This window comes from Talpa occidentalis, unplaced genomic scaffold, assembly GCF_014898055.3.
Source record: "Talpa occidentalis isolate TD23 unplaced genomic scaffold, MPIMG_talOcc4v2.1 talOcc4.8, whole genome shotgun sequence".
NCBI classification, from domain to species: Eukaryota; Metazoa; Chordata; class Mammalia; order Eulipotyphla; family Talpidae; genus Talpa; species Talpa occidentalis.
The window spans coordinates 104,710,561-104,737,082 of NW_023605194.1; the positions used below are offsets into that span (position 1 = coordinate 104,710,561).

The window sequence follows — 26,522 nt, forward strand, 5'->3', positions numbered from 1 at the left end:
AGCTTTGATTTCTACAACTACATCCATTGATTGAATTCAAAGGGAAAACAAAAATTTTAAATATTTACTAACTTTTTAAAATTACTATAACAAACCACTAGATGTTAACATAAATAATGTTGTTTATAAAAATGTAACCATATTTTCCAAAGCAAAAGAAAATTAGTAAGAAAAGTGACATTGTTTTCATGTTTGCAGATCTTTTTAATGTCTGGCTTAATAAAAATCAGCTGAATTTTCACATCTCTCCTGTACTCAATCTGTGTGCTATCACACACCACACAACCTCTGGAAAACTCCACTGTACACTCACATAGGAATGAAATTAAAAGACTCATAACATCTTGGAAGTACAGGTATCATGTAAACATGTAAATGGTCTTGAACTCAGATATATTTGGGAACTCCAACCACATTCAGGGAATTATTGGTCTGTGATAAAGAGTCTTCTCTAGTAGATGAAGAGGATGTCGTATATATACCAAATGGAATCATACTCAGCTATAAGATATGATGGAATCTTGCCATTTATGACAACATGGATGGAATTTGGGGGATTATGCTAGTAGATTAAGATAGAAAGAGAAAGACATATACCAGACAATTTCACTCATATCACTGAGACACAATCAAAACAAAACATAAACCCTTAGATTCTAACAGAGCTGTGGTTGTCAGAGGTGAAGTGGGAGGTGGAATGGCTGGGGGGGCCACTGGATGATGGTGGACACATGAAAAAAATCTCTGGTTAAATTCATGCATTGATAAAACAACTTTGTGGTGAGCAAGTCTCTGGCCCCACCAAATCTAGAAACTGGAGACACACTGGCCTTCACCTGAGTGTTTAGAGAAGAACCTTGTTTGATAAGACTAGTCCCCAGGAGGATGTGAATTTCCTGTTGATGGCCCTTAGCCCCTCTGAGGCCCACTTTCAGTCAATGCTACCCAAAGAGATTATGCAGGTCTCATGTGTGACTTTAAATTTTCTACTTGCCATGCCTTCAAAGAGACAGATAAGGACCTCCCTGCTGGCACAAGGGGTTAAGTCTCAGCATTATGAAGCTATCAGCAGCCACTGCAGCATGAGTTCGATCCTAGCCAGGGAGCTGACCCACATGGTGCAGCAGACCTCTCCTGTCTCGCTCACTGCTCCCCTCAGCAGTGTATTTCAGTCAATCTACCTGCTCTGCTCTCCACTCTTTCTCTAGTGAATGCTCTCACCCTCCTATCCTGCACCTCTGGCCTACACCCAAGTTCTTATATGCATAAATAAATAAAATAAATCTTTAAAAAGAGACAGATAAAAGTATTTTAATAATATATTTTGCTTGACCCAGTATACCCAAAATGTTATTGTGTAAGCAATATAAAAATGGTCAATGGATATTTATATCCTATTTTTCTTAACTTTCAGCTCTTGCTGGTTGTGATGCTCAAGAGTGCAAAGAGAAACTCAAAAAGAGTTCAGAACTTTTGAGAAGCAGAGGTTGGAAGTATGTGCCAAAGACTTCTCACTAAAAGTGCTCTTCGATGTTTGAAAATATTTCCTTGTTATTGTATCCAATTGTTAGACAACAGGTGTCAAAGTATACATGCAAATCAAAGCAATGAAGTAAAATACAATCAAAATAGTGCATATATGATTCTATTTATGTAGATCCACAGAATTAATCTTTACAGTTAGGGCAGGATAGTGATTATCCTTGGGGGAAAGGTGTTACTCAGAAGCATACAGGGGTGTCATATCTGTATCTCTATCTGGGTGCTGGTTGCACAGGTGAGTTCAGCTAGTGAAAACTCATCAAGCTGTTCACGCATAACACGTGATTTCTGTGTAGGTCTATAGGCACATGTGTGTATACATATGTAAACATGCACATCTATGCATATCTATGACTACAATAGTCAAAATAAAACATGATAAGGACTTGGGGTTCTTCCTTTGTAAAATGCCATGATTTAAGGATCTAAAATTTGGACACAATTAGGAGGCTTTTGTTGGCATCATCTTCATAAAGGATGACTGTAGCATGAAAGATATACGCTGCTGAAGTTCTTTTTTTATGGGTGAATAAATCAAACATTAACTTCCTTTTCACCTTAATTAATTTGAATATCAACCATGTGATGGCAAAAAAAAAATCTCCAAAAGTATATTTTGAAGTAGGATCTAATAACTTAAAATTTTGTTTGAATATGCGAATGAATCTTCTTTATTTCAGGATATACATATTCCTTAGATACTAATCTACTCCGGCTCTTCCTTATCTGCACATGAAATATGCAGCCCATTCCTTTGGGATCGCTTGGAAAATCTGTTCCTTATGAGAAACTTGGAAACTAGCATTTGCTAAATACAACATTCAAAGAAAAATGCCATATTATCAAGAAGAATCATTATTACCTTAATTTTATTATATATGGTGATTAAGACATTCTCAAATGTATAGAGCATTGCAAAGGAGGAGCCAAATAGAAACCAAGAGATAATAGAAGACATATATGTATAATCAGGATTCAACTTTATCTCCCTGGAACAACTCTGATACCTTCCCCTCACCTCCACACACAGACGCAGCAACAAGTCTGGCACCGAATAAAGAGAAACCCATAGAAACTAAATTCAAGACCCGAGGTGCAATCTGGAATGACAGGGACCCTGTGGCCTGAGTCTACAGCTCTTATACAAAGCAATATAACCCCATCAACCAAGGGACTTCTTAATTCAGGTCATGCCCCTTAGAAACAGAGAGAAGGGGTTGCTTCCTAAACCAACTCCTCACTGCCCAGACCCCCCAGAGGTGCCTTTAGAACAGCTGCACTGTAAATTAATGACTGACTTCTTACCAGTCTTTTCTTCTCTAAATTGTGAGCCCCTGTTGGGAACAGTATTTAAGGTAGCTCTTGAATTTAATTTAAAATATTTTTACTAAAATAGAAAAAAAAAGTTCCAACAATTAAATGCCAAAAGAACTAACTCTAGGCTAAAAAGGAAGAAAAAAAAAAAAAACATTGTTGAAGTATGGAGTCAATAAAGGCATATTTATTACGGCCAGACTTAAAATATAAGCAAATAAGCAAGGAAAGAGGATAGCTATAGGCCTTTAAAATAGATACAAAAGTCTTTTTTTTTTTTTCAGTTACCCCAGAAGATGCACCTTAAGAGGCCTCCGAGGAGAGAGTTGCTGACATTTGTCTCTTACACTACTGTGTGGCCAGTACTTGGCATTGCTCCCCAGCCTGTGGAATGTCAGCATAGGGTGTCCCTCACTCACAGAATATATAAATGAACTCACTGTCCTAAAGCACATGGTGGCCATTTCTAGAGGGGTCTCTGCGCTCTAACACTCCCAGAAAGCTCCACAGTCCAACCCATCACAGTCACCTGGAGAGCTAGTTAGAATGTCCCTGTCACAGCAGAAAGGCAGCCTGTAGGGCTCTAGCGCCTACATTGCTAAGCCCAGCACAAAAGGGTGGGCTGGGAGCTGATGGTGAATAGTGCCATCTCCAAGATATTGGTGTCACCAAGTAAACACATCACCAGACCATTCAGAGGGAGCTCGAGAATCCAAAAAGAGACTAGACAACGTCGCCACATATGATAAAGAACCCTTCTTGCTTGGACCAGCACACGCTGCTCTTCCACAGTGAATCCCAGATTTTCCATACAGTGATCCAAAAGCATTCACCAGCCTTCGCAACTTACAGACCAAAGAAACGATGAACTTAAGTAGAAGTAAATGCAGCATGGTTCAGATGTGATAGTGCCAGAGCCTGGAGATGATCCAGTGATTCTCAAAGGATGAGGTCTGAGCCAGAACTGTTGGTTTCACACGGGAACTTATTACCAATGCAAATTGTTGCCCGCCACCCCCCCCCAAAAAAAACACCTGTTAATCAGAAACTCTGGGGATGGAGGCCAGCAACCTGTGTTTTAATGAGTCCTTCATCTTGCTGCATGCTCAGGTTTGGATCCACTATTCTAGCACATCAAATGACTTCATTCACCAAATTTCTGAATTGAAGCATCTTCACTTACCTCCTCCCTGATGCAAGGGTTATGTGTATCATCTCTGGCTTTCTCCTATCATCAGTCATGACCTTGCCACAAAAAAAAAAAAAAAAAAAAAAATGATAAATAGTCAAAGCCAAGCAGAGCATCAACTGGAAAAGTTCTCTGTTTCATTTGACAAGATATACAGACATCTCGCCTGTCGGGATCTATAATTTCCTTCAGGCTTGCCCTGTAGTCTAAGGGCCAAAGTAAGTGTATGTGTATTAGGGTGGGGGTGGAGACTGTTTTCTATTTTATTTTTAGGGATTAGCTAGCTAATTAAGTCTTTTGTGGTTCCTGGAGCAATCAAACTTTTCAGAGAACTTTCAAGTGAACAAAGAAAATTCAGTTAATAGGCATGGACATAAGGGAATCAACTTACTAAAATTAAAGTCCTGGAGAGGTCACAGCATGTAACCAGATTTAGGAGGATTAAATGCATTATTGTGCTTCTTTTCTCCAACTATCCATGTTATTTTCCATATTAATGTTTCTTCTCCATAGTTATGCAGGGAAGACAGATTTGACACATGCAAATACCAGAATAAACTTAACCCCTGAGAGAGGGCTTCTAAGTCAGAGGTTGCAATCTGGTGCCCAGGCACAGGGCTAGGCAGCAGGCATATCTTGTTTGACTTATATGCAATTTGGTTTGTTTGTTTAATACTTGTCAACATTTTTTAGTTGGGAGATGTCACAGAAAAATCTAGAATGTTGGCTTCCCTTGGACCTCCATTCACCATGACAACTATGGCAGGAGCCTGAAGCAGCTGCTCTGTGAAAGGACCAGACTCTCTGGGGTGCTGAGATCCCCCCACATCACTCCACTCACACTGGTGACTGTCAGTTCTGCTTTGTATCCATCCCAAAAGGTTTCCAGATTGGAGGTGCCCTATTTCCCCTAAAAAAAAAAAAGCGTCACTTCACAGACCAGGCCTACCCAGGTGACCATTCTGGAGTGATCCACTCTTTGTGTGATGCTGTTGGATACCCCGACCCTCTACTCTCACACCCCTCTCTTTACGGAACTTCTAGGCAGTAGTTATCAGGTATATACCTGATACTCAAACACATACTCTTGAATATCTCAAACAGCTGCCTCCTTGACTCTGAGAGTAGAAAATTATTCCTTAGGGCCTCCCTGGTGGCCTAGGGGTGGTCTGAGCACTATCCACTACAGCCTGAGTTCGATCACCAGGCAGGGAGCTACCCACATGGTGCAGCAGACCTCTCCTGTCTCTCCTGCTCCTCCCCTCAGCAGCATATTTCAGCGGATCCACCTATTCTGCTCCCCACTCTGTCTCTGGTGAATCCTCTCATGTCCACACCTCTGGCCTACACCCCAATTCTACACACAAAAAGAATCATTCCTTAAATTAACAACAGCTTTTAAAAGTGATGATCCATATAACAAATGAAAGAAGAAACTGTGATAGTGAAGGTGGCTATTTTATATAAAAAAACTTGAATGTTATTAAAAATTTTCTGTTTTTTGTTTTTTTAAAGATTTATTTATTTATTTATTTATTTTGGTTCTTTACAGCAACCTTATATTTTATTTTCTTTTAATTTTTATTCCATTTTACAAATGAAGCAATGGAAGCTAATGGATTTTATTTTTTTCTATAATGTAATTTTCTTTTTTAATTTAAATTTTATTTTTATATTCCCCATACACTTACAACCCCCTTATTTTGACCCGAATCCCTCCTTTCCCCGCCCCCCACCCCCCATAGAGTGTCTCTGGTTCATAGTTGTTTGTTGATTTTTTTTTAAAGATTTATTTTTATTTATTTATTTATACAAGCACTGGGTACAGTCAGAAGCACAGGAGGGTGAGAGAATTCACCAGAGCCAGAGCGGGGAGCAGAGCAGGCAGAAGAACCGAAGCACACTGCTGAGGGGAAGAACGGACGGCAGGAGAGGTCTGCACGCCATGTGGGACCCTCCTCCTGTGGCCGGGGAGCAGCTGGGGATCGAACTGGCGCTGCAGAGGCTGCGGGCATCTTCGCAACTCAGCGCTCAACCGCTGCACCACCGGGGAGGCCCAGTTGTTTGTTGATTTTGATATTTTCTTTCTTATAGTTATTCTTTTTCCTAGTCCCTTATTTAAGTTTTCTAGATTCCTGCTATGAGTGAGACCATCCAGTATTTTTCTTTTTCTTTCTGGCTTATTTCGCTGAGCATGATCCCTTCCAGCGCCATCCATGTTGCTGCAAATTGCATGTGTTTATCTTTTTTGAATTAATACCTGAAACCATAAAATACATAGAAGGAAATATAGGCGAAACATTACGTGATGTGCACATCAAAGACATCTTTACAGACACATCACCCAAAGCAGTGATAGTGAAGGCAAAGATAAACAGCTGGGACTACATCAAATTAAAGAGCTTCTGCACAGCAAGAGACAATAACAAAAACAAAGAGAAACCCCACCGACTGGGAGAACATTTTTGCACCCAACACTAATGATAAAGGACTGATCACAAAAATCTGCAAAGAGCTGATGAGACTCAACAACAACAAAGAAAATAATCCAGTAAAAAATGGGCAGAAGAGCTAAAAAGAAACTTCTCTGAAGAGGAAATGCAAATGGCCAACAGGCATATGAAAAAATGTTCAACATCACTTGTAATCAGGGAAATGCAAATCAAAACTACCATGAGATACCATCTTACACCAGTGAGAATGGCACATATTAAAAAAACTAGCAACAACAAATGTTGGCGAGGGTGTGGAGAAAAAGGAACTCTCCTGCACTGCTGGTGGGAGTGCAAACTGGCCCAACCACTGTGGAGAGCTGTGTGGAGATTTCTTGACCTACTAAACATAGAGCTTCCATATGATCCAGCGATTCCACTCCTAGGTATTTACCCAAAGGACACAGAAACATCCATTCCAAAGAGCACCTGTACCCCTATGTTTACAGCAGCACTGTTTACAATAGCTAAGCTTTGGAAACAACCCAAATGCCCAAAAATAGATGACTGGATCAAGAAGATGTGGTACATATACATAATGGAATATTACTCAGCATTCAAAAAAGATTTATTTATTTTTATACAAGAACTGGGGTACAGGCTAGATGCGCGGGAAGGTGAGAGGAATCACCGGAGACAGAGTGGGAATTAAAACAGGCAGACCGACTGAAATACACTGCTGAGGGGAGCAGCGGGCAAGACAGGAGAGGTCTGCTTCACCATGTGGGATTCTCGCCAGCTGGCCGGCATTGAACCCACACTGCAGAGGCTACAGACAGCCTCACAGAGCAGCGCTCAACCACCTGCACCACTAGGGAGGCCTTATTAACAATTTTCTTTTGAGAAATATGAGTATTTTAAGTTTCTGGACAATTCCATCACAATAATAACATTTTTCTAAGCAACTCCACTACAAAAGCACTACATCCTATTTTCTATTTGATATCTACCTTAGAAATAAAGACAACTCAGCCAGATCGTAATAGTGCAAGGAAATTATAATATTCAAAGATATGAAATTTGATCTCTATCTGTCTCTTTACTCTTGGAGGCCAGTGCTGAGAACAATTATATTCTCAGTGTGTGTCCCTGTCACAAGCTTGGGAAGGCATGGAGTTCAGTGCCCCTGCTGAGTGCAGTGGGCTGCCCTGAGTGGTCAGGGCACATTGTGGTCCTCACTCTGCCCAGGGCGCAAGCATCACCGCTGGTCTGCAATATGAAACCCACTGCCTGAGCATCCAGTCCCGAGAACAGAACTGTTTGCTTGTTGTTCTCCGAAGGCGCTCACTCTCTGTCTTCAAGACATTTAAGGGCAGAGAGTTGAGAAATGAAGATTGGAGGGTCGGGGAGGATTCGACATGCCAGCTGGTAACTCCTGTATTGTTTTCTACAGCCCAGACGGCGCTTACTCAGCAATAAGTGCTATGAAATCACTTAGCATTGCTGCATCCTCCCACCACGGTGTTTTCCAGAACAGCGTAGACAGTATCTCTGCAGCGCCCATCTGCATTGGGTACTTTCTGAACGTAATTATCCTTTGCAACTAATAAAACAGGCTATAATTATAGAGATGCTGTTAGTAGTGCCACTTTACCTCTAGGTTGCTATTTTTGTGGTTGTCTGGAATCCCAGATTTGAGCGCTTCATTACTTTCACCCACCAGTTATTGCAGGGAAGGGTGCCGCTCTCAGGGAGAGCTCTCTGGAGCAGCCCAATCAACTTTGGGGGCCTCTCTGCTTCCTTGGGTTCCTTGTCTCTTAGCTCCCAGCAGCCCTTTGATGCTCCCCTGAAAAACAGCTTACAATGCATAATTCAACCCAAGTAGAGCTTTAACCTGTGGTCTGGTGGCCTGACTTTAAATAACGGTCTAGCATCTACTGATTAAATGAGCAGGGATTTACACACAGAGGCCTCAATTTAAAATTTCAGAACAAGGCCTCCCTGGTGGCACAAGGGGTTAAGATGCAACCTATGAAGCAATCCACCACTGTAGCATGAGTTCAATCCCCGGCCAGGGAGCAACCCACATGGTGAGGCAGACCTCTCCTGTCTCCCCCACTGCTCCCCTCAGCAGTGTATTTCAGTCAATCTGCCTGTTCTGTTCCCTACTCTGTCTCTGGTGAATCCTCTCACCCCCGCACACCTCTGGCCAGTATCCCAGCTCTTGTATGCATAAATAAATAAATCTTTAAAATAATAAAATAAAATTTCAGAACAACCCACTTAGACTTGGACGTGACAAAGACCTCTATGAAACATTTGTACATTTTCTATGATGAGCATGTATTATTTTTTAAAACAACGGGGAAAGCAGGCAATAAAATTTCTATTAACTCAGGAGGACACTGCATAGGAATTTGCTATGGGGACTATGGACCTACCTGCATGAAGATATTTGCTGTTTGCAAGTGATATCTCAGTTTAAAGAAAATATTTTTAAAAGAATAAATTGATGTTTATAAAATGACAAAGGAAAAATTTGTTGCCTTGATGCAAGCATCTTGGAGGCAGCCCAAAGTATCCTTAGAACGAATGGGGGTGCCCCTCCAGCCAAAAGTAGGGGTTTCCTACAGAACTTCTAGGCCAGAATGGCATAAAGCCATTTTATGCCAAACAATCACAGTCTGAGCTATGCATACGCTGCTCTTACAGGTGAAGGACATAGACAAAAGCTTCACTAAGGAAACTACGAGAGCCTTTTACAGAAATTTGCACATGCCAACAGCCACAGGAGAAGAGTTCTGGTTAGTGAATTTTTTTCTTGCCTCCAAGATTGAACAGTGGACAGAATCAGAATTACGATGATACCTGGTGTATCTGAATGCAAACTCCTTCCCCCATGCAGTCTCTAGGAAAGTGGGTGATTTTTAAGCAGGCAATTTTGAGCCCCTAAAGGGTGATTGTGGTATGTGTGCAGACGCATGAGATTCTTACTTAAAATGTAAAAATCTCAAAATCTGTTGCCCTAGATTCCTGAGTTACTCCACACAAACCTCCCTATACGGTCCCTTTGACAATCACCTCCTCCCTCCAGCTTCCATTCGACGATCTGTTATTCTCTTGCCAGTATCATCAAGTCATGTGCCAAATGATCTTACAACACACCTTCCTGGAAAAACCCAGCTCTGTGTACACCCAACTTTCCACACTCTCCATATCATATCTCTGCAGTTAAGGACTGGGCAGAACCACACTGGCGAATTACCATTATAACAACAACAATAACAATGATGGAGGCCTCCCTGGTGGTGCAGGGGTTAAAAACATCACTATCAAGCTATCGCCAGCCACTGCAGCACAAGTTTGATCCCAGGTGGCCAGGGAGCTGACCCACATGGCGCAGCACACTGCTCTGTCTCACACCCTGCTCCCCTCAGCAGTGTATTTCAGTAGATCTGCCTGTTCTGCTCCCCACATTCTCTCTGGTGAATCCTCTCGTCCCCTGCCCCAACCCACACCTCTGGCTTACACACCAGCTCTTGTACACATAAATAAATAAATTTTAAAAAAACAGTTAACAATGATGGAAAATATGAAGGGCTTACTACTGACCAGACACCACACTAAGTGCTTTACATATGTTAACCATTTAATCCTCCCAGCAACTCCATACCAACCCAGCATGCTACAGTTATTTGTGCTGCAGCAGGATGCTGAGAATAGATATTACACACACCTTCTCGAAGTCACAGCTTCAGAGTAGGGACTGCCGGTGACTTGAATCCAGGAGAGTCTGATTTCAGAGCCCTGGCCCCTCACACAGCAGAGCAGATCCCACGTTCTCCTCTCGCTGACTGCACCATTCAGCGCTCTTCTCCCGGCTCTCGCAAATCTTCTTCATTCTCCTAGACTCCCCACCTGAAGTTGAGGGCCTCAGCTCCTGCTTGACAGGAAAAACAAGAGCTTTCACAAAAGAACTGCTCTGCTTCCCATGGTCAACCCTGTGAAAACAGCACCCCCTCTCACCCCTTCTTTCAAGGCAAGTTTCTCCACTGTAGCCTGAGTCCCATCCCACCCACACCTTCAACTCATATTTGTCACCTGTATTTGCAGGTAAACAGGCTCTTTCTTCCCTCGAGTCTGTCCCGGAACAAAGTTATTCCTCTCCTTCACTACTTGGGACACACATTCAGAAGAATTTCCTCAAGTGATGGGGTACATGGAGCCCCTCAGCTGCCCCCACCACACCCTAAGCTTCCCTCCCTCATCATCGCATATATTCTAGACGCCTCTGAGGCTTCTGCTGGACACAAACCACCCCATGCAGGCAGGGAACCGGCTCCCTGCATACTTCTCGGGCCTGGCGCAGTGCTTGGCATAGAGCCCACACCCTGGGTATGACTTGGGTGAATAAATGATTGGATTAATGGAAGCAAGGAGCTGCAATGTGATAGAGAAGTTTAAACTTGGCAGAGCACATACTTAGTGAAATAATAAAAAAGTCATTAAAACTTCGGCGCAAAGGATGAAATGATACAATCTGAGGGTTTTGCTGTTTTGTTTTATAAGACTCATTTTGTCATGTCTTTGGAATAAAATGAAGTGCAGAGGCTCGAGCTCTGAGACCAATTACAGCAATAATACAAGCAGAAAGCGACAAATGCCTCATCTAAGGTCACAACAGTGGAAATGAAATCATAATTTGGAAAAAAATCAAGACTTTCTGATGAGTCCATTATGTGGGCAGAACACAACTGGATGAGTCAAAATTATTCCGTCTATTTCTGGATTCCATTTTCTGGACGTAAGTGACTATCGAGTGTAAGGTGACACGTCCATTATCAGGTGCCCTTGGCTACTTGCTTAAAACTTATTTAGCTTGTTTTAGTTTAAAACGAACATATGCCTTGAATATAGTTGATGCCAACTGAGCAAATGAATTTACATTCCTCTTTTATTGCCTCAGATCTCTTTTTGGAAGGTAGGAAATAAATAAATACATATACATATGACTTTAGATATGCAGTTGTGTGTGCCACACATGTGTGCACAAACACGGCAATATGATTAATCACATTCCTATTTCCTCTATCTTCCTTTTCAATCTATAGAAATCATAATAACCACTAGAATGAAATCTTTTCCTTGGATTTCTCCAGTCAAACCTTAATCTCCTATTAGCAATCCTTGCTCCAAACCTTTTCCTATCTGACTTATGTTTTTCTAACTTGAATTTATTATCCTCTGAATATTCTTCATCAAGCACTGAAAAAGGACAATAAGCAAGCAAACTTCTATTTACAAAATAAATAAATCATGTGCTATAACGCACAGCATAGTGTCAGCAGTCAATACTATATTTATTGTGTAGTTCAAATTCCCTAAGAGAATGGCGCTAACAGTCAAAAGAAAAAAACTGTAACTATATGCGAGGATGGATGTTAGAATTTTTGTGATGATCGTTTCACACTACATGCAAATATTAGATCATTATGTTGTACAGCTGAAACTAACATCTCACAAATGTAATGACATGTCAGTTATACTTCTATACATTTTCTTAATTTAAAGAAATGCAAATGGATAATAAGCCCATGAAAAAGGGCTCAACATTATTAATCATTGGGGAAATGCACATTAAACCACAATGAGATACCATTTTACACCCACTAAAATGAATTTAATAAAAAGATAAGAACAAGTGTCAGCAAAGATGTGGGGGAAACAGAAGCCCTCAGATAGGCTGGTGGGAGAGAAAATGGTGCAGAGGGGCCAAGATGGCAACAGAGGATGAGCCTTGCTTCACTCCGCCGCTAGAGAGAAGGGGCTGTTTAATTTAGAGAGGCGGGAGTCTCCTCTTGGGATGAAACCAGAACACTCCTTGCACATCAGAGACCAATGCAATAAGCACAGAAGAGAGTCACGCTTTATTTTACAGAAGATAAATGAAGAAAAACACAGGCTGCAGTGTAAGGCTGGGGAGACGGATGGTGGGGCTACAGATTCAGCCAGAGGCCCTGGTGAGGAAAGAGCTGAACAGTGTGGAGCCACACACCCCTACGGATAGAAACCACATGCGTAGGAGCTGGGGTGCTCCCCACAGGCCAATCCCCCAATAAAAAATACAGATACATTGCACTGGACTGCACACCCCCTCCCACCCCGTAAGGCCATACAGACTTCTAAGGGATACTGAGGGTGCACAGACCAGAGCGTTGCAGATCCAGATCCCGGCCAGGAGAGCTATTGGAGATGCCCTGAACGCCCTCCAGCTCTGCCTCCCACACATTCCCACCAGCTGCTGGAGCCCTCCAGGCCCCTCCCTCAGCCTATGAATCAGCAAAAACAGGTCTCAGCTCCTAGGGAAACCAGCAAGGGCCATGAGAAAACAACATCAAATGAACTTAAAACACAGCGCCACCTACAGGAAAAGCAGAAGTCGATCAACTTTCTAAGTTCCTGTCACAGATACTTTTTTTAAAAAAGATTTATTTATTTATCTATTTATTTATCTATCTATTTATTATTTATTTATTTATTTATGCAAGCACTGGGTACAGTCAGAAGCGTGAGAGGGTGAGAGAATTCACCAGAGCCAGAGCGGGGAGCAGAGCAGGCAGAAGGACCGAAGGACACTGCTGAGGGGAGCAGCGGGCGGCAGGAGAGGTCTGCACGCCATGTGGGACCCTCACCCAGTGGCCGGGGAGCATCTGGGGATCGAACCGGTGCTGCAGAGGCTGTGGGCAGCTTCGCAACCCAGTGCTCAACCGCTGCTCCACCGGGGAGGCCCCTGTCACAGTTACTTTTTAAAAACAGGAAGCAGCAACCTAAGTGCCGGAGAACAGATGAGTGCACATAAAAGATGTGATATATATGCAATGGAGTCTACTCAATTATACAAAAATATACATAAAATCCTGCCATTTGGGGCAACATGGATGAAAAGGGAGACAGGGGAAGAATTATGCTAAATGAAAAAAGAGAAAGAGAAAGACATTATCAGTCAGATGTGGAATACAGAGAAACAAAGCAAAAGAACAAGAAAACTAAACCAAAACAAACCATGGAAATTTGATTATAGAATTGAGGCTATCAGAGTGGAGAAGGGTCAGGTTGAGGAGCAAAGGGAAGAAGGGAACCAATAGACTGTGGTGGAGGATTTGGGGAGCTTTGGCGGTGGGTGTGCTGTGGTAACATGTATCTGAGGAAGTGTGAACCTTACCTCTAAATCATACACAGTGCTGGAAACCCACATTACCTCAATAAAAAAAATAGAATTTAAATAAGCAAAGTGGTGCAGCCACTTTGGAAAACAATGACAATTTTTTGTCATTGTTTAAAAAGTTTAAACATAAAGTTTCTATTTGACTCAGTATTTCCACTTCTAGGAATATATTCAAGACAAACACACATTCATAACAACATTATATATAATAGTCAAAAGATGAAAATAACATGAACGTCCATCCATTGGTGGATGGGTAAACACAATGGAGGGAGTTGCAGTTTGTGGCCATAAAAAGGAATGGAGCAGTGGCACGTGCTACAGAGCGGAGTGATGTTGAAACCATTATACCATGTGGAAAAACCAGTCATCAAAGACCACATATTATATGATTCCTTTTACAGAAAACCTCTAGAACAGACATAGAAAATAGGTTAGTGGTTTGGGGGAAGGAAGGATGGAAGGGAAGTTACAGTGAAAGAGCAGAGGACTTTGTTGGATAACGAAGATGTTCTAAAATTGAGTATAGGGCCTCCCTGGTGGCCCAAGGGTTCAAGCGCAACCTATGAAGCTGTCCACAGCCTCTGCAGCATGAGTTCAATCCCTGGCCAGGGAGCAATCCACATGGTGCAGCAGACCTCTCCTGCCTCACCCGCTGCTCCCCTCAGCAGTGTATTTCAGTGGATCCGCCTGTTCTGTTCCCCCGCTCTGTCTCTAGTGACTCCTCTCACCCTACCGCATATCTGGCCTGTACCCCAGTTCTTATATGCATAAATAAATAAATCTTTAAAATTGAGTACAATGATGATTGCACAACACTATGGATCTACTAAAAACCATTGGACCATCCACTGTAAATGAATGGATTCTATGGTGTGTCACATCTCAATGAATATTTTAGAAGCAATAACTGAAGCAAAATTGAAGTGCTATCTTTTATCAGCTTGCTTATATGAAGAAAAAGAGCAAAGAAAATGAGGGTTACTAATTTTGGCAGTGGAGGGTTAGATATATTTATGCCAAATGAGTATTTTTTCAAGAAACAAATTGGAAAAGTAATAAATATAGCAATAGTTGAAGTCAGTTTGAATGCTACCAATAATATTTCCTTTCTGCCCCCACTTAGAGTAAATCGTGTGTGAAATTTTGTCTATCATTTTGCTGAATTTTGGTTCACTGGTTCTGTTCCATGGAAAAGAAAAGTGTCAAGAACTGGGGGGTGGGCCTCCCCGGTGATGCAGTGGTTGAGCGCTGGGTTGCGAAGCTGTCGCAGCCTCTGCAGCGCCAGTTCGATCCCCGGCTGCTCCCCGGCCACCAGAGGAGGGTCCCACATGGCGCGCAGACCTCTCCTGCCGCCCGCTGCTCCCCTCAGCAGTGTGCTTCGGTCCTTCTGCCTGCTCTGCTCCCCGCTCTGGCTCTGGTGAATTCTCTCACCCTCCCACGCTTCTGACTGGACCCAGTGCTTATATAAATAAATAAATAAATCTTTAAAAAAAAAAAAAGAACTGGGGGAAATGGATGAGCTAACAAAAATATTGAAATAAAGTCTTTTCCTTAGGAGGAAAAATTAAACCAAAACAAACTTCAAATTCATCCTTCTCTGAGATCCCTTCCAAACTCTATTTTCTCATACGTAGAGTGTGATGGAGAGTATTTAACTAAATAGATACCTCAAAATTTCCCCCAATTCCAAAATGTGATCACTATAAACCAGAACTCCACCATGATAGATTTATAGGATGTGAGGTGAAATCTACTTGAATAAATGAGAAAACTTTGAGATTTCTTGGGTGCTCAGATGAAATCCACATCTGGGTTTGTAGTTGGAAAACCTTGCCTAAAAATTCAATCCTCTACACTCAATCTTTTATTGTAAATAGGTTAATATTGGGATAATTCAGCTCTGCACAATTGCTAGTCCTATTTTCTGTAATGTCAACTAAGAGTCAAGGTGTGCGGTTAAGCCTGAATTTTTTCCGTCACTATGTGAACAGAAACAATCACAAAAAAATTCTCTACCAAATCATCTGATCTGTTCAGTCCCAAGAGAGATCAATAAATTTCTTCCAAGTATTATTATATTTGTTTTTTGTTTTTAATGGAGAAAGTACTCTGCAAGGAATTTTTCAAGCCAAAGTGGTACATTCCTTTTTCCCCTTGATAAATTTAGACAAGTTGGGGAATTCAAAATAGGAGAAGGACTTTGGGACAAGGAAAGAATGCAAATTGGCTCCTACGCTCTGGAACTAGGAAGCAAAATTCCAAGGATTGGAAACCCAGAGATGTGGTGGTCCACTGGGGGAGCAGGGCTCTGTGATGGAGGAGGCTAGAAAGGAAACAATAATAAGCCCTAATGAGTTTTCCAGAAATTGCAAATGCTGAGTAGTGAGTAGAACAATTCACAGAATTAAAATTGGGGTAGATTTATAAAAAAAGGAATTTTATCTCTTTCATTTAAAAATTGTTTTTTGAAAGATCCAGAATATCTGGGTAAGGTACTAAAAAATGCTAGGGATTACAGATTCACTTAGTCATTCTTTTTTTATTTTATTTATTGAGGTAACATTGGAATATGTTACATTGTATATGATTTAAGGGAATAGATTCACACCTCTTCAGATGCATGATACCACGCCACACCCACCACCAAGGCACCCATAATCCTCCACCATAGTCCATTTTGTTCGACATCCCCCAATCTCTAGTAGCTTCAATTTTGCAGTCATATTCTTGAGTTTGTTTTGGCTCAGTTTTGTCTGTTCCTTTATTTCTTTTTATTCCATATGTCACTCATTTCGTTCTTAATACCAAACTAGTCTCCACCTTCTCCCTGGAAAGGATGAACTCATCCAGTGTTAGAAAATGAAATGGGTTAACTCACTTAAACTGGTTCAGATAGTTTTCCCTTTTCCTAGATTTTAGTTGGCTTTTGGGGAGGAAGCAAATAAAAATTGGGTTTCCCTCTCCAATGCATACATTTAATTTCACTTCAATGTAAATAGGCCTTGATATCCAGGTTTTATGTCCTTCAATTCTATTCCAGCTGAACTTGTAAGGTTCTTCTATGGGGCGGCAACTAAATGTCCAGTTTCATGATTTAAAAAAAAATAACTTCAGGTAGTACAGGAGATACATATGCAGGAATTACTTTGGCAATTCAGGCTCTTTGGTAGTTCCATATGAATTTCAATAATGTTGTTCTACTTCTTTAAAGAATGCCTGGAAACTCTGACAGAGATTGCACTGAAGCTGTCTGCCCTTTGGGTCCGTGCAGCTCTTGACAAGACACACATCTAAGTGGCGGTGTGAGCAGCCTTCATCTCTTATACAGTAACTGCCTCTGAGCTCCGGATTCTAGGTTTCTGAGAGGCAAGGGGTGGTGATCTTATGTATATTTGGAGCTGGGCCATCGTCTGATCAGCCTGACTCTGTGTTCCCACTGCTTTCTCTATCTTATAGCACTGCTGTTTGTGTGTAAAAGTTATTGAAAAGTGATGGTTCCTAGCTGTTTTCAAAATAAATTAGCCAGTATTAGTTCTGCTTCATGGTGAACGACTTTGCAGAGTATTTCGTGCAGCAAATACTAACAAGAACAATACAATATTTTATCAGAGCTTCAAAAGAAAAAGGAAAAATTCAATATGGCAGCATTTAATAGTGATTATTTCACTTGTTTCACTTATATGAAATCTGGGATTTTGTCTGTAAAGCCTATTCTATGTGTTCATAGTTGTGATTGTTCAAGTCATCTACAGAAATTGGTAATCAGAATTACCAATTTGACAAACCACTCTTTGCACTCCCATATTACAGTGGAAAGACCCCCTAGAGGATCTAGTTATTAAACAGAGTTACCAATTTTTAATGGAATCCTCTATGCCAGAACTTACCCTTCCAGCAAAAATTGCCAAATAAATTCATATGTCTCCAGACCAAAGACAGTGTCCTATTTTGCATCATCCAGAAATGGTCACACAAGATACATCTGGCTTGACATTTAATCCCTACTGTCATATTCTTGGCTCTCTCTGTATCATTGACCAATATATTAGATAAACTTCTACTCTGAACTGAGACACAGTAAATCAACTGTGTCTTTTGTTTGGGATCATTTTTGCAGAGTTGGCAAGCTTTGATACATAAAGAATTAGGAGCAGCGGCATCCCTGACAATCCCCTGTTGATATAACCCTGCAGCTTTCACCTCGAAAATTCAGTACATCCACAGATGTTGCTGAAATACTGCTGGCCAAAGAAGTGACTCAGTCAGGCAGCCTGTTACTCATGCTGTGGTTTTCATGGCCATGCTTACGTCCCACTGTGCCAGAAACCACAGCTGGAGAGCCTTGGCACACTCGCCAGCACTTCCTCAGGTAACAGCCTTTCCTGTGTCCCTAGTCCCTTGTCCTGAGTGCATCACACCCTGCCCCAGTGGGGAAAACATGCCCCGCGTTTTCCGCCTCTCCCTGCCTTCCCTGCAGTGTCATCTCCAAGTTCCCAGGCCCAAGGGCTAGCAGAGAGTGCCTTCTCCTGCCCGCACCTTCTTCCTTCTTCTCAAGGAATTAATACACGGAGACTGAAGTGTAAAAGACCGGCCTGGTCACCCTGCTCCTCAAAGATTTTAACAATCTTTGAGTCCCTTGATTGGCTGTAGTGGAAGCTCTGCTGGGGTGGGCACCCACCAGCCCCACTCTGCATAAACCATAGCTTTACAGCTGTCTTCCCAGACTCCAGGTCAGACCCCAACATGATCCCCAACACCACTGCCCTTCAGAACACCTGGCAAGACTCACCTGTTCTCTGCTCGTTTCTCTACTCCCCCCTCTGATCTTCGTCTCTGCACTCTAAGAACTTCTCCCTTCTTCCTTTGTCACAGTGAACCATACTTTCCACACACTCTGCCTTGATTGCAGCAAAATTATTCCACCAACTTCCCGGGAAATGTCTTGAAAGAAAATATCTTTTCTCCGGCCTCTGCGGTGGCACAGCGGGTTGAGCGCAGCACTGTGAAGTTGTCCTCAGCCTCTGCAGCGCGGGTTCGATTCCCGGCCAACCAGGAATCCTACATGGTGGGACAGACCTCTCCTGTCTGGCCTGCTGCTCCCCTCAGCAGTGCATTTCAGTCGTTCTGCCTGTTCTGCTCCCCACTCTGTCTCTAGTGAATTCTCTCACCCTCCCGCGCCTTGGACCTGTGCCCCAGTTCTTGTGTAAATAAACAAAATCTTAAAAAAAAAAAAAACTTTATACATACGTAACCATGCATAGAAAAGATGGAAGGAAATATGCAAAAATATTAGCACTATTTTCTCTTCTGAGAGCTGAAGTTAATGATGCCTATTTTTGTTTGATCTTTTCAAATTTTTTAAAGTCTATGTAAAAGAAATAATTAATAAGCTATACTTGTTTACAGCCTCATAGTTTAGAAATAAAAAAAAAATCTGGAAATGTTCACTTATCAGGTTCATCTTGGTTACTTCTTTTTTTTTTTATAGAGGCATGTTTTATTTATTTATTTATTCGTTTGTTTGTTTTGTTTATACATGCACTGGGTACAGTCAGAAGCACGGGAGGGTGAGAGAATTCACCAGAGCCAGAGCGGGGAGCAGAGTAGGCAGAAGGACCGAAGTACACTGCTGAGGGGAGCAGCGGGCGGCAGGAGAGGTCTGCGCGCCATGTGGGACCCTCCTCCGGTGGCCGGGGAGCAGCCGGGGATCGAACCGGCGCCGCCGAGGCTGCAGGCAGCTTTGCAACCCAGCGCTCAACCACTGCGCCACCAGGGAGGCCCTCATCTTGGTTACTTCTTGATGATATCCTTCTGATTCCCACTGCGGGGAAAATTAAGTAAAAGAGAAGAAGTACTTCTAGCTCAAGATGACACACTGAAGGTGCACACAGCCTTGCGTTCCTGCTGATGGCGGCCACCGGGACTGTTCCACCATCTCCAGCTCTCACCTCCCTGTGCAAACAGCTGAATTTCTAAACTGAATTTCTCAAAATCCCTGAATGAGTCCAGTCAATTAACAATGGCAGATGTGATGGACCCGCCTTTACAGGCTCCTGGTAAGAAAAAATCTCTCTTCTTTCTCTCCCTCCCTCCTGCTCTCTCTCCCCCTCCCGCACCCACCCATTCCTATCCACCCTCCCTCTTCTCCCCTTTGTCTCCCTCTTTCTCTACTCTCTCCCCGCTGCCTACATCTCTGCCCTGCCCACATCTCTGCCCTGCCCACATCTCTGCCCTGCCTACATTTCTCCCCTGCCTACATCTCCCCTGCCTACTCTCTCTCTCCTGCCTACATCTCTGCCCTGCCTGCATGGCTGGAAGTGAAGGACTCACGCTGGGAGGAGAAACGCCCAGAGAGAAGCAGAGCAGATCATGTTATAGGGCAGCCCCGAAATTGAACAGGTTGTCTGGCTGTGGGTCCTCACCCGCGCGCTTACAAGGGACTTATGAATACTCCACTACAGGCACACACAAAAGGTTAATAAAAGGTTTATTTACAAGGGAAAGGGAATTGAGGAAATGTACAACTCAGGGAGAAAATAGGGAAATAAAGTCTTTAATGCGTCCTACCCGATCCGCCGACCTGGAAACCCAAAGGCACTCTCAGAGCTGGCCGGACCTGTGAGCTGGGGGAGAGTCAAAAGGGGGGACCCCTCCAAAGCCCACATGTCTGGCTTTATACCAACCTGGCTGCTTAACCCCACCCTCAGGTCCCAGCCACCTTCCCTTTGGTGGTGATGGGATTTGGAATTCCCAGTGTCTTTGGCTTTGGCCTGGGGTGGGGGTGGAGTCCACAAAGCCTATATGGAATTAGCTTTAGGACATCCTGTTCCCCCTAACAATTAGACCCTTATGGGGCAGAAACACACCTTTATGGTGTGTTAAGGTTTCTTTGTAAGGACATCATAGCCTAACCTACTTTGACTAATACACCAAGGCCCTAGTACAAGTAAAGGAATTCATATAGAAATTAACCCATAAACACATTTTGAAAGAAAGAAGGCTAAGGGAGGTGATTTGATGGCAGAAACAGAGCAGAAACAGCTGCAGCCACAAACATGTGCAGAATAAGCACAGCGGATGTGGAAGAGGATCTTCCCAGAAGAAACCTAAAAATGATGTCAAGGAGAATGAAGACCAGATCTGAGAACTGCAGCCAAAGAGACGAAATTGGATGGATACCTGTCAGTGGCAAAGTTGTGCCAGTAACTCAGCTCACAGAGCAACGGGTCAGCGAGTGTTTACCATCAAGAAAGAAAAAATAATCTCTGAAGAGTAGAAAAAGAAAGGATTGAGGCACTGGGTTTCCTAAAAGAAAGTGGAAAGTAGGAAATGATTAGAGGAATAATCATTAAATATTCCCCAACCGGAAGAAAATGAGTGTTCTGATCCACAGAGCAAAAAAATCCATTCAAAAGACAAGGAAACCAAGATGGCCGCCCACAGAAAAACTCACCCGATGTATTTTCTTTTATTTTAATCTGAAAACAAAAGCAAAAGTGCTGCCTGCTATGCCCCAATCAACCCCATACCTGTGGATTATGAATAGAAGAATGACCTAGCTTTTCCAGAACTATTACTTGCACAAATTACATCAATTAACTTCAGAATATACACTTACCCTCATGTCCATAATCTACAAAGGTCTCTTTGTTGTTGTTTTTTCCAAGATTTATTTATGCATGCAAGAGCTGGGGTGTAGGCCAGAGGTGCAGGGAGTGAGAGGATTCACCAGAGACAGAGTGGGGAGCAGAACAGGCAGATTGACTGAAATACACTGCTGAGGGGAGCAGCAGGGGAGACAGGAGAGGTCTGCCACGCCATGTGGGTCACCTCCCTGGCCAGGGAATCAGACTTGTGCTGCAGTGACTTGCCAGAGCTTGACAGCGCTGTCTTTAACCCCTGTGCCACCAACCACCAGGGAGGCTCTACAAAGTCCTCTTTGGCTCTCTACCTAATCCACATTAGTCACTGGCAGGAACACAGATAACAATGTGTACTTGTGTGGTATAGTTACAGCTGCATTCAGAGACCAAATAAAAGTAATTAAATTAGTCTCCATTTAAATCCTCATCTTATTTTCCCTCCATCAACAATGACTGATGAAGAGTTCAATTGAGGGCCTCCCTGGTGGTGCAAGGGGTTAAGTCTCAGCACTAGGAAGCTGTACACAGCCAATGCAGCACGAGTTAGATCATCAACCAGGGAGCTGGCCCACATGGCGCAGCAGACCTCTCCTGTCTCACCTGCTGCTCCCCTCAGCAGTGTATTTCAGTCAGTCTGCCTGTTCTGCTCCCCACTCTGTCTCTGGTGAATCCTCTCACCAACCCCCAACTCTGGCCTACACCCCAGTTCTTGTATGCATAAATGACTTTAAAAAATCTTTTTAAAAAGAGTTCAATTGAGTGTATTCTTCCTTGGCCATTTTTCAGGAAAAAAGAAGAGATCAGGGATCAGTTGTAAAAGAAATATCATAAAATTCATCAACTAGGGAACAAAAGGAAGTAACACGATAAGCAGATGACGCTATCAGGGCAGGCAGCAGAGAGAGCACAACACAGGACCACATTTCCTAAAAGCCAAGCACAGCGGGAGTTCAGTAAGTGGCAGAATTCTCATCTTATAAAACGAACCCATTTCTTAGAAAATACAGAGCTTTTTCTTGAACCAACTTTGAGCAAAATATGCCAGGTGGGGTTTTAGAGAGGGCGTTGAGAAACATGTGGTCGTATTCTTCCAGCAATTTCTGCACAAATCAGCCAATGCAGAGGCAGAATTTTCTTGTTACTGTGCTCTTTACCATCCAAACCCTCAACATCCCCCCTCAAGTCCCCACTCACAAACCCCAACAACTTTTTTTTTTGTGGGACCCTCACCGGCAGCGGGGAACGAACCCAACTGGTGCTGCAGAGGCTGCCGGCAGCCTCGCAGCCCAGCACTCAACCGCTGCGCCACCAGGGGAGGCCCAAACCCCAACAACTTTTAAAGGCTCACCCTGATTATATGAGGAAAGTGAGTTCTGCCCTTGTCCAGTCACAGCAATCAATGGTCAGCTCTTTAGAAATCCCATCTCCCAAGCCCCTCCAATGGGATCTCTGATTCCATAAATCTGTAGGAATCTCCATTGTTAACACGCTCCCGGGTTGAGCAGGCAAGTCTGGGAATCCAGGTGCTAAGAGATCTGTCTGCTGCAAATGACCTCGCTCCACTGGTTGATCGTGCCCCCAGGTTGAGCCCCCCTCGGCTGGACTCCTGGCAGCCTCCTAAAGCTGGTCTCTCTCTGGATGACAGCTCGCTTTGACATGCCTTTGCAGGAACACATTTGAGAAAGATAAGGAATGTAACATTTGTTCCTGGTTGGTAATAACTCATAACTCTCCCGTCCCTTCCCCCCAGCACTAATTTCATCAGCGTGACCACGAGAACTCACTAGTGGCAGCACGTGAAGCACATCATGAACACGATTTGATGCAAACACATCTGCGCTGATGTGCACATCTTTTTATCATTATAGATGATACGTCGGCTGCTGCAGAACGTTTTTAAAGTCTTAAGATTGCATCTATTATATCTCAAACGAGGGAGGAAAAAATCTCCCTGGGAAAAAAGCTATATACAATGGGGCACACATTCGCTTTGCTAGACTCCCATGCTGAATTAATTGCACTTCCAAAACATTCTTGCCTGAACCACGTTTCAAGAAGGCTCTGAGCAACAGAGAATGAAAACCCCCTTCTCTACACATCAAACTCAGGAAATCAGAAGAGGCACCAGATTTCCCCCCACAGGGTCTTGTTTCTCTCCTGCCACTCATGAGAAACCTGGTCCAAGATGTTGCATTGCAGGGAAATTGAAGATGAAGTCGTCACAAAAGTAAAGAGATGTTTAGCCTAAGGACAGTTATATGTGTTCCAGAACAAAGTAAAAAAGGTCAAACCTAAGTCAAGGGAATGGCTCAGCTTTCTCTAAAGCAGAGAGAGAGAACTTTGAGCAGCTGTAAACATAATAAGAGCAAGAGGGGAAAGAAACCTGACATACAGGTTTGATCTCCTTCTCTTGTCTTGGACAAATGTTCAACTGGATCGTCCAAATGTATGGAGAATCAGACTGTGTGTAAAGCCCAAAGGTGAAGGATGGTCTATATAAAAAATAAAAAGGCCTTTAAATGTGGGTTAGGAGTAGTTGCCCCCAAAGATGCATTGCCCGTGTACCCTGAAGTATTAGGATGCCATGGAAGACACGGATCCAAAAGAGATCAACTAGAGATCTGAGATCTTCCACATGCATTCCAGCTCAGCCTAACCAGTCTCACTCGGCCGTCTTAAAAGGATTAAAGATTAGTTATCATTTCACTTCTATGAAAGAAGATCTATATTTCTCTTTTAGACACAAAATTCTCTAGAGGATGGTGCTTGCCAACACTCTGAAAAAATAATCTCTCAAAATTCTTGCAACCCACTGTGTTATGATTTCATCTCATGAAATACAACACCTTTACATTAAACCTCATAAAACTAAACCCCACTGGATCTCTTCCAGACTCAGAGAATAAGCAGCTCTGTTGGTGATACTAGAAAGTGAAATGCAGCCTCTCCTCACTGGGCTGGTTCTCACCACTGTCCATTTCACAGGGAATAAATTTGCTTTACTTCTAGCAAATATTGACATGTGATTGATCTCACACACAGTAGGTCAGGTCAGGGCCTTGTGAATGAAATAACACCTTCCAACAGTACAGTGTTAATTCCTCTAAAAAGGATCTCTTAGTCTAAAATGTATACAAATTCATTCTGGTTTTGCAATCTATGAAAGTTATCTCTAATTCTTCTGGATTAATCTGTGGGTAGTCAAAAGTCTGACTGTAAAGGTCAGAAAGGAATAGAGCAAGACTCTTCTGACTATGAGAAATCTTTCTTCTTTCTTCATAATATATTTGACTCAAGAACTAGAACTAGAAAGAGGTCTCACCCACTGCTCCCTCAGCAGTGTATTTCAGTCAGTCTGCCTGTTCTGTTCCCCACTCTGTCTCTGGTGAATCCTCTCACCGCCCCCCCCCCCCGCATCTCTGGCCTGTACCCCAGCTCTTATATGCATAAATAAGTAAATTTTAAAAAGAAAGAACTAGAAACAGTTGTCTTGATAAATAAAATGACAATATCTCCATGTAACATGTACAAAGCAAATCATCATGTGCTCTCACCAGTGACACTTTATTTTCCTAACACTGTAATTTTCAGCAATAAGGTCACCCCTTGATAAAGATCTCACCAAGAAACCAATCAATGATCAGTAATGCCAAGATTGCTACCTTGTGAGTTTACATTATTATTATTAGAATAATTCCCTCCACTCACAGTCTCTTTACTATGTCCATCTGTCTCAAAGGTAGCTCGAGCACCATTGATAAGCTGTTTCTATTATCACCATAGTAAATGTTCTACAGGTTTCCAGATATCTTCTCTCATGTCCTTTGGTACCATCCCAATGATGTCAGATGCACAGCATATAAATTATACTTTGGGAACAACATAGGTAAGTTTCCACATGCCTCAAATCGTTGCCCCACTGAATGGCTCCATGAGCCACAAAAGCTTAAAAAGCACTGTCCTAGGCCTCCCTTAGCTCATTCGGGTTATCAATAGTTTATATTATAAATTAAGACAAATGATTTTATTCCTCAAAACATCAAAATCCTTCTCCCATTTGGTCTTTGCATCTGCTGGACCTATAAAACTCCCTGTACTGAGCCTCTCCAGCTGGCCCCAGAATATAAATTAAATCAGAGACAATGTTTGTATAACCACAGAGCTGGTAACGTTCCACCAGCAATTATCATCAACTCCAATGACCAAAGTTTCTCATATGTAAAAATGTTTGAACCAATACACAATAAACATAGAATAATCACAAAATTGCTCGTTTACTTGATATACCACTAAAACATTTACCAATCTCCCCAAATCTTCCTGTCTGGACAAGAAATAAGTCAGGGTCCAAATTTCATAATACTGTGATCATAAGACTTTTGAATATTTAAATTTTTGGAGCTTCCTTATTTTTGTCACCATAAGACAATAATACCTTTTTACCAGGGTCTTGGGGTTTACTAGGTGGGAACAATACCCATGAAAATACTTTCTAAACTAACATCAGGTGTTGTTGTTTGTTAGTAAGTGCAGATTGAACCCCTAAGATCATTCATTCATTCTACAAACATTTTCTGAGCATTATTAAGTACCAAACACTGTGTGATTCAGTGATAACCACAAATAACCATAGCCTCTACCTTCATGGAGCTTATTATACTCTATCTAGTGAGTGAAAAAAGACATTCATTTGATGATTCCACTTAAACATGGGAAAATTGTAGCAGTAAAAAGTGCTATTAAGGAGATGAGAATCCATCATTGAAAATTTTGATGATCAGAGGCCAATTATTTAACAACACTTATTGGTCATATTAATGGCCACACACAGTAAAGGCTCTAAAGTATGAAATCTTTGAAGACTAAAGCATGGTGCCAATCACAAGCAACTCACCTGGCGGAGAAGAGAGTCACATGTGTAAATTAAGTCAGCACAGTAATGTCACAGGACAGTGAGGCACAAGGGAAGAGAAAAGTAGGCAGAAGGGTCCTCCATGGTGGCACAAGGGGTTAAGACACAGTACTACAAAGCTATCCGCAGCCACTGCAGCACAAGTTCAATTCCCGGCCAGGGAGCTACCCACATGGTGCAGCAGACCTCTCCTGTCTCACCCGCTGCTCCCCTCAGCAGTGTGTTTCAGTCAGTCTGCCGGTTCTGTTCCCCACTCTGTCTC

At 42.5% G+C, this 26,522-nt stretch overlaps 1 long non-coding RNA gene across 1 annotated transcript in view; it reads right to left on the bottom strand.

Moving 5' to 3' along the window:
* The window catches only part of LOC119234050 (uncharacterized), a 123,995-nt gene that overhangs the window by 89,301 nt on the left and 8,172 nt on the right, over window positions 1–26,522 (bottom strand). Inside the window, exons 2-3 of the long non-coding RNA XR_005122538.2 lie at window positions 10,214–10,417; window positions 4,040–4,101 (exon numbers count right to left, since the gene is read on the bottom strand). This is a non-coding gene — a long non-coding RNA (uncharacterized LOC119234050). The remainder of the gene's footprint in view (window positions 1–4,039; window positions 4,102–10,213; window positions 10,418–26,522) is intronic.